At 37.5% G+C, this 13,570-nt stretch overlaps 1 protein-coding gene across 1 annotated transcript in view; it reads right to left on the bottom strand.

Moving 5' to 3' along the window:
- LOC149543139 (putative mitochondrial adenine nucleotide transporter BTL3) overlaps positions 1-13,570 on the bottom strand; it is a 99,827-nt gene that overhangs the window by 20,959 nt on the left and 65,298 nt on the right. The gene's annotated exons all lie outside the window — the stretch shown is intronic.

Below are 13,570 nucleotides of genomic sequence, written 5' to 3'. Positions count from 1 at the left end.
AGTCATTCTTACCAGAGTGTGTTATTTTTCATGGATTCTTGTTCATGATAATAATGGAGCCAACAATTTAGTTGTGTTGATTTGATCATGTGATATTTTAGTTCTAGTGTTTGTCGCGTGTTGACAAATTCCGCTGACGTACAGAGTTGGAGAAGAGATCACCCTTTTGTTCTTACATAGCTTCTTGTCTCACATGAGCGCACTTTTCGTGGCCTTGCGATTTGATAAGAAGTGAAACATCTTTCAGTTTTACTAAGTTTCCATCAATGATTGCGTCAGTAGATTTGAGGAAGCATTGCTCTTACTTTCATTGGTTTTCTACCCAATCTTTTCAATGATTTAACTCGCAGATGTGTTGTTACCGTAGTTTATGTCCATCAGGAATTTTCCTTTTTATATTATTTGCTTTCATCTCTAGTTACTTTATCTTCATGATTTTCTTTGTTAACCATTGGTTACTTTAGGAATTCATATAGTTGCATTGTTAGATTGCATTCATTTAAAAACAGAAAATACAAAAAAAATCTCTTTTATGCTTAATTTTGAAAACAACAAGTAGATTGATCATCTTATCCAAAATTGGTACGAACTAGCAAAGGCCTCTTTGTGAAAAAATACATTTATCTTCAACTGATTGGATTCTAGTAGGTCGCAAGATCACCTAGAACCTTGAAGTTGAGAGAGCAGTTTGAAAGGATTCCTATCATTAAGCATCGTGCAAAACGACAGCTCAACACTATGTATCACCCAATTGCTCCCAGTCAAAGCGTTGGCTCCAATTGCTTCTTAACTCATTATGTTCTTATTGTTAAACACACAATAATAACATAAATCAAAGACAATAAGCACAAATTACAGTAAAAGCTTCTAACTTGCTCTATCACAATTGCTTCCAATCAAAGCTTTGAATCCAATTGCTTCTTTTTATTCACTTTTTTCCCAAATTTGTACTACACAATCAAAGTTATGCTTGCACAATTTCGGCAAAGCTTTCTTATATACAACAAAATGATGATTTTTACAATGAGAGGGCACTCATTTATATAGGCAAAGGAGTTGAGAAAAAAGTGGAGGAAAATGTGGGAGCAGCTCAACCAAATTTGACCAGGTCAAACTATGTGAGAAAAATTATTGGATTACGTGTCATAAGGATATGCAATCGAATTACATGTAATTACATATTTTCATGCAATTCATTCTCTCCAACTATAAACATGAAAACTAAAGAAGGAAGAAGATGGAAGAGAGTTGAAAAAATCCTAGGGATTGATCTAAAGGGCCTTGTACTTGATAATGCGATCCCAGATGATCACAGGATCGGGAGTTCTTGTATTTTGTGTCACTGCATTTACCTTGATAATCATGTTGTTGCATCTTCTAATAGCCTCTGACTCTCTTTGATTAATTGTTTGTTGTCATTTGCAAACTTGATGTGATCGGGCTTTTTTTTGTTTCAGTTGTGATGAATTCTCCTTTGTAGATTGGCACAATCTAGTGTCTCTGATACTTTGAAAACCTTCTTGATGGTGTTCAGATGTAAGCTCAAAACAACTTTCCATTAGCACCTGCAACTAACTCTTTCTTTTTTTTGAAGCTAATTGCTTGGTGCATTCCCACACGAACTCAAGTTCTCGGACAGGTATTGGGAAAATGGAGACCAAATGAATTACTACTTTTCAAGATCCGAAGTAGATCTTCTTGACGAGATGGCATCTATTCTTCAAGGAAATTCTAACATATCTTGAAGAGTGCACTATAATATGAAGATGAGAACATCTTCCAATGAGATTGAATCCTTGAGAACTTAAGGATTTGAGTTACAATGACGAATCCATGAGGGATGAGTGTTCAAAGTATAGGTTAGATGCTTACGGAACACATGTGATGGCTGAAAATTAATCGGAAAGCATATGTATTTGGATGGAAATGGCCAAAGTCAAACTTAGAAGAATGGATTGCACGTGGGCGATGATGATTTTTTGTGGGTATGGCCAAGAATGCAAGTTGAGATGCATATGGATGCGTACGAAAGACGACTTTGGTATTTAAAGAGTGACCTTCTACCAAAGTTGGATTCTCCAGATGTAATTGCATGTAAAGTAATTTGCATGCAATCATGACTTGATGAAACATGTAATTAGGTTCAAAGGATGAGATTACATGTAAGCGGGTTTGGAAAATAGGTTTATCTGTAAATGCATATAATGGATGGAATTACATGTAAATGCAGATGAAAGATGAGATTACATGTAAATGTGGATGGAGAATGAGATCACGTGTGGAATGAAATGCAATGTGCTATGGCATGTAATGATGGACATGGAATGAAATGATGCACTTGCATGAAATAGTGTAAGGTGGAGTGAAGTGAAACGTGCTCTCAAGTTCTTGGGAAAGAACTTGCAATTCCTTCCAAAAGGAGAAAAACAAAATATCAAGCAAACAACCAACAAAAGCAAGCACAAAACAAACATGTAAATTTGGTTTTAGACTCAAACATGTCAAGAGTTGTAGTGCCTCCCGTGTTTGCATTTTGTACATTGTTATATTTTGGTTTCGAGAGATACTTTGATACTCATGTTTGAGCACATTTGAGATGACCTAATGGTCAGATACTCTAGTTTGATTGCCACTAACATAGATGTTAGATGCTATGTTGTTCAATTTGATCATATCTACATGATTATTCTTGTTGATGTGACATGATGCTTTATGATGATATCCGGTCATTTTGTATTCAGACATATACTCTATTTATGATTATATGGACTTATTGGATTTTGGATACTTTGATTGTAGCAACAATTATTTACTTCATTCTTGCTTTGGGATGTTTTATGATGCAGTGAGTAATTTAAATAGATTATTTTAATGTAATTCAATGCATTTATCACTTCGGCTATATTATTATATGCAATCGCACTTGATCGTATTGTGTAGTGTATAGGATTTATATCCCCAGTAGTGGCACATGGAGTTAGTGATTCAATTGTTCTTACTTAGCCAATGTCGTCCCTGTATGGTCGGCGTATCCTATTTAATTGATTAATTAAACCCTTCGGTGATTTAATAAATCCAGAGTCACTTGCATTATGTGATTAGACCCGTGAGCGTGTATGTGCATTAGAGGTTCACAACTGTTGCAAAAGTTATTAAGAAATATTGTGATTTATTAGTTTACGGGAATTTTACATTTGATTTAATTATTCTAATTCCCAACAACTTTGCCATAGTTGAATTCCATTCAATTGGAATTGCTCAATTTTGTCTGGGTTGAGAAAGGGTCGTTTTAGTGGGCCAGTTAATTTCCTAATATTATATTCCACTTTTAAAAGTGAATATATATCCCAAAAGGGAATTATTTCGTCACTTCTAACTTGCGAAATAAGAACTTGAAGAGCAAATTCCAAAATCCTTTTTCAAGGATTTATCGTTTTGTTCACTATAGGAGCTATGGGCATGGGATTGTCGCGAGGTTGAGCTCATTGGATTTGGCTCGAGGAGACCTTCATTTTCCGAGATTTTTGACAGTGATTGCGGGGCGATTATTTTATCACACACGTTCCTATTTTAGCTCTTTTGGCTGCAAGGTAGGGCTCTCTCATTTTATTTTTTCCACTCCGTTTTGGAGTCTGTTTCCAGTAGTAAACTATTTGGAGGCCGAGAACTGGTGTTCCCCTCCGTTTCTGCATGCTAGCTCTACCCAATTCGGCGAGTATGAGCGTTTGTAGCTTTTTGGACTTGGTGGTTTGGGGTTTTGTGTCATTATGCTGGTCGTTTTTGCATACGAAAGCCAAACCTAAATTTTATTTGATATTTGTGACTTTTGTACCCAATGTCATAATGGGTTTTAATTTTGAGGTTTTTGGGCATTCTTGGTTTTTGCCTTGATTTGTGTGCCGCCTTTCTTTCTTGAGTTTTCTTGGCACTGTAGTTGGTCATGGAGCCAGATTATCCGTAGGAATATCTTTCTAATCCTTGATGGATTTTTATTGCATTGGGATTCATGCCAAATCCGTACTCTTGAATATAGGCCAATTGAGTAATTTTGTATACTTGTGTTTTATATGTTTCTTATCCAACCCTTGTTGTTTATGACCATCGTGTAGTTTGTGTGCCCATGCACGAGCATGTGAGGGTGCACTTATCGGGGTCTTGCGAGTCCCGAGCTCCAGGTTGCTTTTTGATTGAGTTATGTTCATTAAGGTTGGGTTGGGACACTGCATTGCCTGTGGGCACTCATCGTGTGATGAGCATGGGTATGTAGGGTAGACTAGTGGAAGGGCTTCTCTCGTAACCCCAAGTCGTGTTCTCAGCGAGGTATACATGAAGAAGTTTCTAATAAGTGATAACTAAATAAATTCATGGGTAATTAATTAAGATAAGAAAACTACGTACCTGTATGGCTCTTCCGAAGGTATGTACTCATCGGTTTATCCGAGAGCCAAATTGTCCACATGGCTCATCCAGGGAAACAACACGTTGGCCTCCTAAGGGAGTCTTGAGGGGAAAGGTTCGAGATGATGTTGAGCTTGGGAGTCCCAAGCGATCTACTCTGCACTAGAGTCCCTACATAGTAGACCCATAGAGTGTCTAACCAGGACGTGTTGTATTGTATTGTCTCGTGATGTTGGTTTCAGTCTTCTATACTGTTTGGTGTGAGTGTTAGCCATGGATGATTGTCTTGTGTGTGCTTGAGGTCAAATCACTATCTCCATCAGCACAGCGAGAGTGGGCCTATGAGTTCCATTAGTTGGGAGGTATAGCTACCTTTACCACTGCTCGAGACCGACGTATAGAGTTGGCCTTTCTCTATGTTCAGTTCTACATCTAGATGTTCGCATGGTTCTCTGAATCTTCCATAATATGTTTCCATATGATTTACGTTATTTCATTTTATAGAGATAGTTGATTTATGCTCATGGATGTTCACTGTGATATTACTTTTTCGCATGATTACTTGATGCTATGGATTAGATGTTTAGATGGTCGATTCATCCTTTCTAGCATGTGTAGCTTTCTTCCATTCATTCAAGTGTTTGAGCCTCAATATTTGTGGATCCGGTACTCCTCGATGTGGAGGAATTATCCTAATTTTTTGTATTTCTCGTTTTGTTTTTCCTTGTGGTGTCGTTGATCCTCGCGTCAGAGAGGCGATTCCTCACGCAAGATTGCATTCTCTCACGCGAGAAAGCCTTCTCTCACCCAAAGCACAGTGAAAGCTCACTCGAGATTGTATACTCTTGCGTACGGCTAAGCAGTTGCTCGCATGAGCTTCTGTCTATCAACGAGAGATTATGCTGGCCTCTTATTGCGTTCTCTCGCGCGCAATGAGGCACTTCCTCGCGTGAGAAGGTATTCTCTCGTGCAAGCCTGCAAGGTTGTGTTTCCTCACACGAAAAATTGGGAGTATTTTCCTTGCTTTCAGGAAATGTGTTTTGGTGTTTTGGGTACCCTTTAGGGTTGCACACCTTTCTAGGTTTCGACAGACTAGAGATTCTAGGTTTTGTAACTATTTAATTTTCATAGTCAGTTGAACGCGTCAATAAGTAATGACGCTTGGAGATCATTGGATGTATGGATTGTTTGGTTAAGTCTTTCGTTGTGATCTTTTGATCGATTGCATGTTGATGTGCTTGATTCCATGCTTGTTCTTTAAAAGACAAATTGTATTGGCTTTTATCTATCCTTGTTCCAAGGATCTCTAGGTAGGACATTACAGGAGGCAAGTTACTTCAAAGTGCGAATTCAAATTTGGAGTTTGGAGAAAATCCAAAAGTGTGAAAATGAGAGTTTTCATCATATTTAAAAGAAATATGCACTTTTCATGGCATATATATGGACAAGTGTGCAACTTCAAGCTAAAATATGCATGGAAATAGCAAGATAAGAATGAAATGATGAGCAAGTTTGAAAATGTCCACTTACTTGGAGATCAAAGAACCAAAATAGCAAGAATCATAGACTTTGAAGACCAATTCTCCTCCACATCTAGATTCTCAAACAATAATTTGACTTCTTCGACACTTGCATTTGACGAATATTAATGAGCAATGAAGGGTCAAACTTGGCATAAGGATGCCAAAAGCATGGTCAAAGATCACTTGTGCACGCAACATTTTTGTTAAAAACCAAGTGTTGGGATGTTGTTTGCAAAAATGTGGGCTCTTACTACCATGAAACAAGTCATTTTTGCTATGGGAATGCAAAAACATGTTCATAGATGGCATACATATGGATTCAAACCCCAAAGCAATCCATCTTTGGTCAAAAACATGATTCATAACTCTCAAATTCTGGGTGTTTTTGTAAAAACGTGATTCATAGAGGGCATGAAATGAAGCACTTTTTACATCTAAAAGAAAAAATGTTCTAACCAACAGCAATGGCATGGATTGAAATGCCAAAACCATTCCTCTTTGAGCAAAAACATGACCAAAAACGCCCCAAATCTGGGCGTTTTTCACTAAAACGTGGCTCCAAAATGCCATGAAATAAACCCTTTTTTGTATGAGATTCAATGCCTAGGGCATTATAATGCCAAGAGATGCAAAAACGATCCTCTTCTTGGGGATTTCAAACCTTATCATGGGCAGATCTGGACAATTGGGATGAAAAACATGTTCTTGGAGGAAGAAAACATCAAAAAAATTTCCCTTGAATCTTCAATTTCAGGTTTACCATTTGCAAATGCATGAAACATATGTAAAATGCATTCTCCAAGAGGGATTACATATTCTAAAATGTTTGTAGTTGATATTTTCATATAGTGCAAAACGCACTCTAGAAGTGTCATTGCATATTTTAAAATCATGTTTCAAGGCAAAAACTCATTCTCCAAATGCCATTACATATTTAAAAACTCAAATATGCATTGCTCACTATAGGAGGGTCATTGCACATTTTTAAGACCTCAAATATGCATATTTTAAGTTAAAGGCATTTACATGCTTTTAGTTCAAAAACTCATTCTCTAGGAGCATTTGCATAGTTACATGCAAATGGGTTTGAAGAACATGCAATGCATAACTTAAGTGATCAATTAAGCACATTTTTAATTGATTTTTGAAGAAATATCACTTAATTGGGTCATAAATAATATTTACACTATATAGTTACTATATAATGTGCAAATATCATTCAAAAAGTAATATTTACTACGATGTTTTGAATTAAAACTCAAAAATTAAATCAAACTATATAGTTAAGTGAAAAACTTAAAAACAACTCAACATAAAAATATAAAATAAAGTGCACTATAATCACTTAAGTGATAAAATAACTTTAAAAACATAACATAAAGTGGATTGATACTATATTTTTCAAAAAGTGAATATCAACTTTAAAATATAAAATGATATTTTAAATCGTGTAGTTGCACCCCGAGAGTCCACTTTTTGGGCACTAAAATGATCATATCTTTTGATTGCTAACTCCAATCAAGCCCTAAGATAGATCGAATTGAAGGGAAAACCGGACACAATGATTTGAGTAAAACCAAAAAACCAAAAGCTAACAAGCACACACTCAAAAATGAGGAAAAGGATGTTGAAGGCTTCAAAAATAAAGCATAGGCTCAACAAACAGAAAAATTAAAAAAGACTTGATGAAAGCTTCAATAAAAGGATTCATTACATCAATTGGAGTCAATTGATTGATCGATGTTATCCAATTAAATAATGAACTAACTTAGAGAAATGTGAAACTAAGTTCGAAAAGTTTTGTATTGTTACCTACATTTTGTGGTGACAAAATGTAGGACAATAGTTGTGACCAAACAAATGGTGGATTTGGTGTTGTGAATGCCCCTTGAAGTGTTTGAACAGTTGGCAAAGTTGTGGAGTTTGAAACCAATGTAGGTGCTTTGTAAAATAGACCTGATTAGGCCCAATTTCCTAAGTAGCCCTTTGTATGACCAATGACCCATTGGAGGAGTTGGAACATAAGACTTGGGAGATTGATAGAAGCCCCAAAGGGTGTTTGAAAAGGCAATTTGTTTGAGGGATCCTTTGGAGTCTTTTGGAATTAAGTCCCAAAAACAGGGCAAATAGACTTAATAGAATTAGGCCTCTTCACTAGGTCTTTAATAGATAGTTTTGTGTTTGAGAAGTTCTAAGGGGCAAATCTTGTTCAAAGTGATTGGTTTGAAACTAGAAAGTGTAAGAGGGCCATTCCACCCATCTTAAGTGTTTCGAACCTATGGTGAGGATTTTCATGTTTGGTAAGGGAAGTAGCCCTGTGGGATTGAGTTGTTTTTGAGATAATTGGTGGGAAGAGATCATGGATCTATAGTGGTGTTGGGTAATCCATATTGGAGTCTTGGAATCTGTCTCTAGGCCATTGCCAAAGCCTGGTTTCATCTACTATTTGGAGGAAGATGGTTTTGGTTACTTATTTGACTCATCCAAGCCCTATAGTTGTGTTGTTGATTGGTTTTGCTAGTCTCTTCCCATCACAGTGGTATCAAACTAGGTAGATTGTGTGAATAGGAGAGAGAAGTTTATGTCACTCCAAGAATCTGAAGGAGAGATATCCATCAAGGTGACAAATGCAAAACTTGCAAAGAAGTTGCATTAGAAATAATAGCAAAATGTAGACTATAAATGGTTGAGAAAAGACTTGCAGAAACTCAAGGATCAGATGAAGATAGTGTAAAAGAGCACTAGTAAATGAGGGGAAGATGAAGAAGAGAAGCCCCCTGAGTGAGAGGAGGGAGCAACATCGACAGATGAAAAACACAGGGTCTTTGTTGATACATTGAAGTCAATCAAAGGGGATGGAATTAGTAAGTTTCCAACCTATGGAGATAGCCTAAAGAAAGAAGTAAATGAACGGATAAAAGCCCTCTCAAATCATTTTGAGATGAAATAAGTACACAAGAAGGATAGAGTCAGCATTGCAGAGGGGAAGTTGAAGGGATCAGCCTTGTCATGGTGGAACTACATTCAAGGAGAGAGGGCGAAAGAAGGCAAAGCCATGATAATATCATGGAAGATAATGCAATCCAAGGTTAGGGGCCAGTTTCTTTCATCTAATTACAAGGTCCAAACGTATCAAAAGTTGCAAAAGCTGAGGTAAAGGAACTTAGATGTAAGCTCATATACACATCTTTTCATAGGGTAACTCTTGGATCTAAGAAGCAAGAAGAGGAGGTAGAGAAGGTGGCCAGATATCTCAATGGCATGAGGAGAAATATTCAAGAGGAGATTATTCTCCCAGCTCCATAAACATTACACAAGTGCTTCCAAATGACACTCAAAGTATAAGAGAAGATAAGGTGGAAGAGTGAGCAAAATAGTATTGACAGAGGTGGAAGGAATTCCAGAGGCAGTGGTAATTTTGGTAGCAGAGGACAAAATCGAGGGTCTCAATGTGAGTCTAGCCCTAGAGGGCAAGTAGTGGACTCAAGTAGCAAAGGAGGCTATAGAGGAAGGGGACCAAACGGTGGAGGTAGATCAAATGGATTAGGGAGAGGATCCAAGTTCTCTAGCATGAAGTGCTACAACTATGGACATAATGGGCATCCTGCATATAGGTGTCCACAAATGGCCTCAACTTCACAAGTAATAGAAGAAATGCATTGGTCCAAGAGGATGCAAGAAGTGTAACATCTCTTGAAACACCACTGGACTCAGAGGTTGGTGATAACTTGATGTTGACAAAGACTCTACTCAAGGAGCCTATCAAGACAGAACCATCACAAAAAAGGGCACTAGTCAGAATCAACTGCGAGATTCAAGGAAAGGTATGTAAGGTTATCATCGAATCGAGATCTTCTGATAACATAGTGTTTTTAGAAGCTGAAAATAAGTTGAAGTTGGAAATAATACCTCGTGAATGTCCATACAAGGTGTCTTGGCTTAACAAAGGACATGTATTTGTCAATGAACAAGCTTGGGACGAATTCAGTATTGGGGGGTATAATGATAGAATTTTGTGTGATATACTTCGTATGGATGCTTTCCATCTACTACTTGGTAGACTACGATAATTTGATAGGAAGGCACATCCAAAATATGGTGAGAAAAATGCTTATACATTTCAGAAGGATGGGGCAACTTACAAAATTCATTCTCTTCTAGAAGAGGATGGTCCTAAACAAGTAGGTAGTGTGATTATGGTAGGGGAAAAAGAATTCCTATACATCATGAAAGAAGGTGTGTGGTATGTCTTAGTATTGAAACCTAAGGAAGAAAAGAAGAGGGAGATCAGTGATGTAGGTCGCTAAGGAGGTGAGGGATTGTTTGAAGAAATACAGAGATGCGCAAGAGATGTGCTTGATTCCCTACCCCATTGTTAGAGAAATTAGCCACCAAATAGACCTTATACCAGGTGCAATGCTTCCTAATAAGGCTGTCTATAATTGACCCCACTACAAAATGAAGTTGCAAGACAAGTGTAAGAACTATTTGATAGAGTCCTAATAAGAAAGAGCTTGAGCCCTTGCAATGTACCCACAGTCTTGGCCCCTAAAACATGGAAAGTGGAGGTTATGTATAGACTCTAGGGCCATCAATAGGATAACCATCAAATGTAGGTTTCATATCCCTAGAATAGAGGATCTAATGGATTGTTTAGGGGGGTCTTATTTTTCCAAAATTGACTTGAAGAGTGGGTACCATCAAATCAAAATCAAAGAGGGGGATGAGTGGAAGACAACCTTTAAGACCAATGAAGGACTCTGTGAGTGGTTGGCAATGCATTTGGCTTGTCTAATTATGAGATTGATGAATGAGGTCTTGCATGACTTTATAGGAAAGTTTGTAGTGGTGTACCTAGATGATAGCTTGGTGTACAGTAAGACTAAAGAAGAGCACCTTAAGCATTTAGAGATGGTAATGAGGAGGTTGTAGAAGCAGAAACTATTGATGAACCTTGAAAAGAGATAATTTATGAAGTGAGAACTGAAATACTTGGGGTTTGTGATCTCTAAAAGGGATTTGAAGATGAGAACTGCAGGAGAGTTGAGAAGTTTCCATGGTCTTGCTACATTCTATAGAAAATTTGTCAAGAATTTTAGTGAAGCCTGCTCCTATTTTGGAGACCATAAAGGGAGGAAGGATTGTAAAGTTTGTGTGGACAGATGAGGCAAAATGGACTTTTCAACACTTGAAGCAAAAAGTGGCTAAGTACCATATCCGTGCATTACGTGATTTTAACAAGGTTTTCACAATTGAGTGTAATGCTAGTGGAGTTGCTATTGGAGCAATGTTGAGCCAGGAATGAAGGCCAATGGCTTTCTTCAGTGAAAAACTAAATGAGACCAACAAGTACTCTGCATATGACTTAGAGCTCTATGTTATGGTGCAAGCCTTAAAAAAATTAAGGTACTACATGCTTCCAAAAGAATTTATTCTTTTTACTGAAAATTATGCTTTGAGTTTTCTAAATGAACAAGAAAAGTTGAACCACAGGCAAATAAATTGGGTGGAGAGCATAGAAGCATTCAACTTCACCATAACGCATAAGAAAGGGCAGAAAAAATAAGGTAGTAGATGCCTTGAGCAGGAGAACACTCACTATTCAAAAGATCCAGTTGCAAATTGTGGGCATTGAAGCCTTGAAGGATATGTTCCCCACTGATGAAGATTTCAAGGAGGCTTATAAGCTTTGTAGTCAATTTGAAAACAATTCCTATATAGATTTCTCTTATTTATATTGCAGGAAGGATTGTTGTTCAAGGGGAGCCAACTTTGTATACCAAAGTGCTCTAAGAGGGATAACATAATCTGAGAAAGGTATAGTGGAGGTGTTGGGGGTCATTTGGGACTCAATAAGACATTGGACTTTGGTGAGAAGATTTTATTTTTTGCCAAGGTTGCAGAGTGTTGTCAGAAAGTTGGTTGAGTCTTGTAACATATGTCAGAGGGCAAAGGGAGTGTCTACCAATGCAGGCCTATACCAACCACTAAATATGCCAAACATACCATGGGAGTGCTTGATCATGGATTTTGTTTTAGGATTTACAAGGACAAAGGTAGGGTTTGATAGCATATTTTTGGTTGTGGATAGATTTAGCAAAATGGCCCATTTTATCCCTTGTAAGACAACCAAATGTGCAGGACAGATAGGTGGTCTGTTCTTTAAAGAGATTGTAAGGATTCATGGCTTACCCCTATCCATAGTCACAAAAAGAGACTCAAAATTTGTGGGTAATTTTTGGAGGACCCTCTAGAAGAAGTTGGGAACACAATCATCATATAGTTATGCCTCCGTCCTCAAATTGATAGGTAGACTAAGGTAGTTAACGGTTCATTGGGAAACCTTCTAAGGTGTTTGACTAAAGAACATGGATAGTCATGGGACATGGTACTACCACAGATAGATTTTGACTACAATGATTCCACCAATGGGAGTGCAGGGAGAAGTCATTTTACGATAGTGTATTGAAGCCATCCAAGAGGGATCATGGAGCTAAGAAACTTGAAGGAAACAGAGAAAAAGAGTGGTCATGCTGAAGGCCTCAGAGAGGCTATGAAGGAGATACATAAGCAGGTAAGAGAGGCTCTTCATCAAAATGCCCAAAGAATCAAGGCCAAGGTGGATCAGAGAAGAAGAGATGTACAAGTCCCCCTGTAATGTCCCCAATTTCACAAGCATCAAATTTTGTTGGATTAAACAATCACTAGCTCTCATAGAAAAAGGCAGTTGGATAGAGGGTCTCCTTTTGGCAGAGATTAATGTGTATTCTCCCTCAGAGTTCAGCATATATTCAGGTTTGGCCTTCATTGGACTTAGTTTGGCCCACTTGCTATTTATAGGAAGTGACTATTTTAGGAAAGTCAGGTTTACTATTTATAGCAGGGAGCTTGAACAAGCTATGATTGTAATGCACAGTTGGTTCGATCAGATAATGAGGAATCTACAATTTATAGTAAGTCAGTGGTTAATAGCATAGTTCCAAAAATCGCCATGAAATCGCCGAAATCGCGATAAGATTCATGGCTCCCGATTTTTTTGGAATCGGAAATCGCTGGTGGCGATTTTTTCGTGTGAATCGCCTGAATCGCCTGAATCGGCGATTCATGGCAAAAATCGCCAAAATCGCCATCGTGAATCTCCAGAAATCGACCGCGGCAGCAAGGATAGAAAGTTCAATTTTTAAAAAAAAACACATGTTTTATTTGCTTTCTAAGTTGACTTTCCTCTTTGTTATAACCCTAAAGAGCCTTCTATTTGCTTAGTATGAGTAGAAGAGAGGAAGAGTGAGAGAGAAGAAGAGAAAAGAGAATCCATAGGTTTCCAACCGGCAAGAAGGAAGAGCACCAAAGAGATCAGAAGTCCATTTGGGGAGGCCATAAATTGCACTGGGAGCATTAAGGAGTCAATATCAACACTCCTCAACTCATTTGCAAGAGGTAAGTGTTGGTTTTTTTTTTGCATGTTAGTGTAGTATGCATTTTTTGTTAAATTTTTTTAGTGTTCAAACTTCATTTGCAAATCTTGAATGTTTTTTATTTTTAGTTTTACTAAATTGCAAACTAGGGTTTGTTGTTTTGTAGTTTTTGTTTATTAGTTGCAAACTTTGATTTTTTACATGAATTTTTTTATTGCAGCAGCCCTTTGCTTT

This window comes from Cupressus sempervirens, chromosome 8 (genome assembly GCF_028749045.1).
Source record: "Cupressus sempervirens isolate cs-2001-9-10 chromosome 8, ASM2874904v1, whole genome shotgun sequence".
Classification (NCBI taxonomy): domain Eukaryota; kingdom Viridiplantae; phylum Streptophyta; class Pinopsida; order Cupressales; family Cupressaceae; genus Cupressus; species Cupressus sempervirens.
The sequence above is the reverse complement of the archived record's forward strand: the minus strand, read 5'-3'. Positions and strand labels throughout refer to the sequence as shown.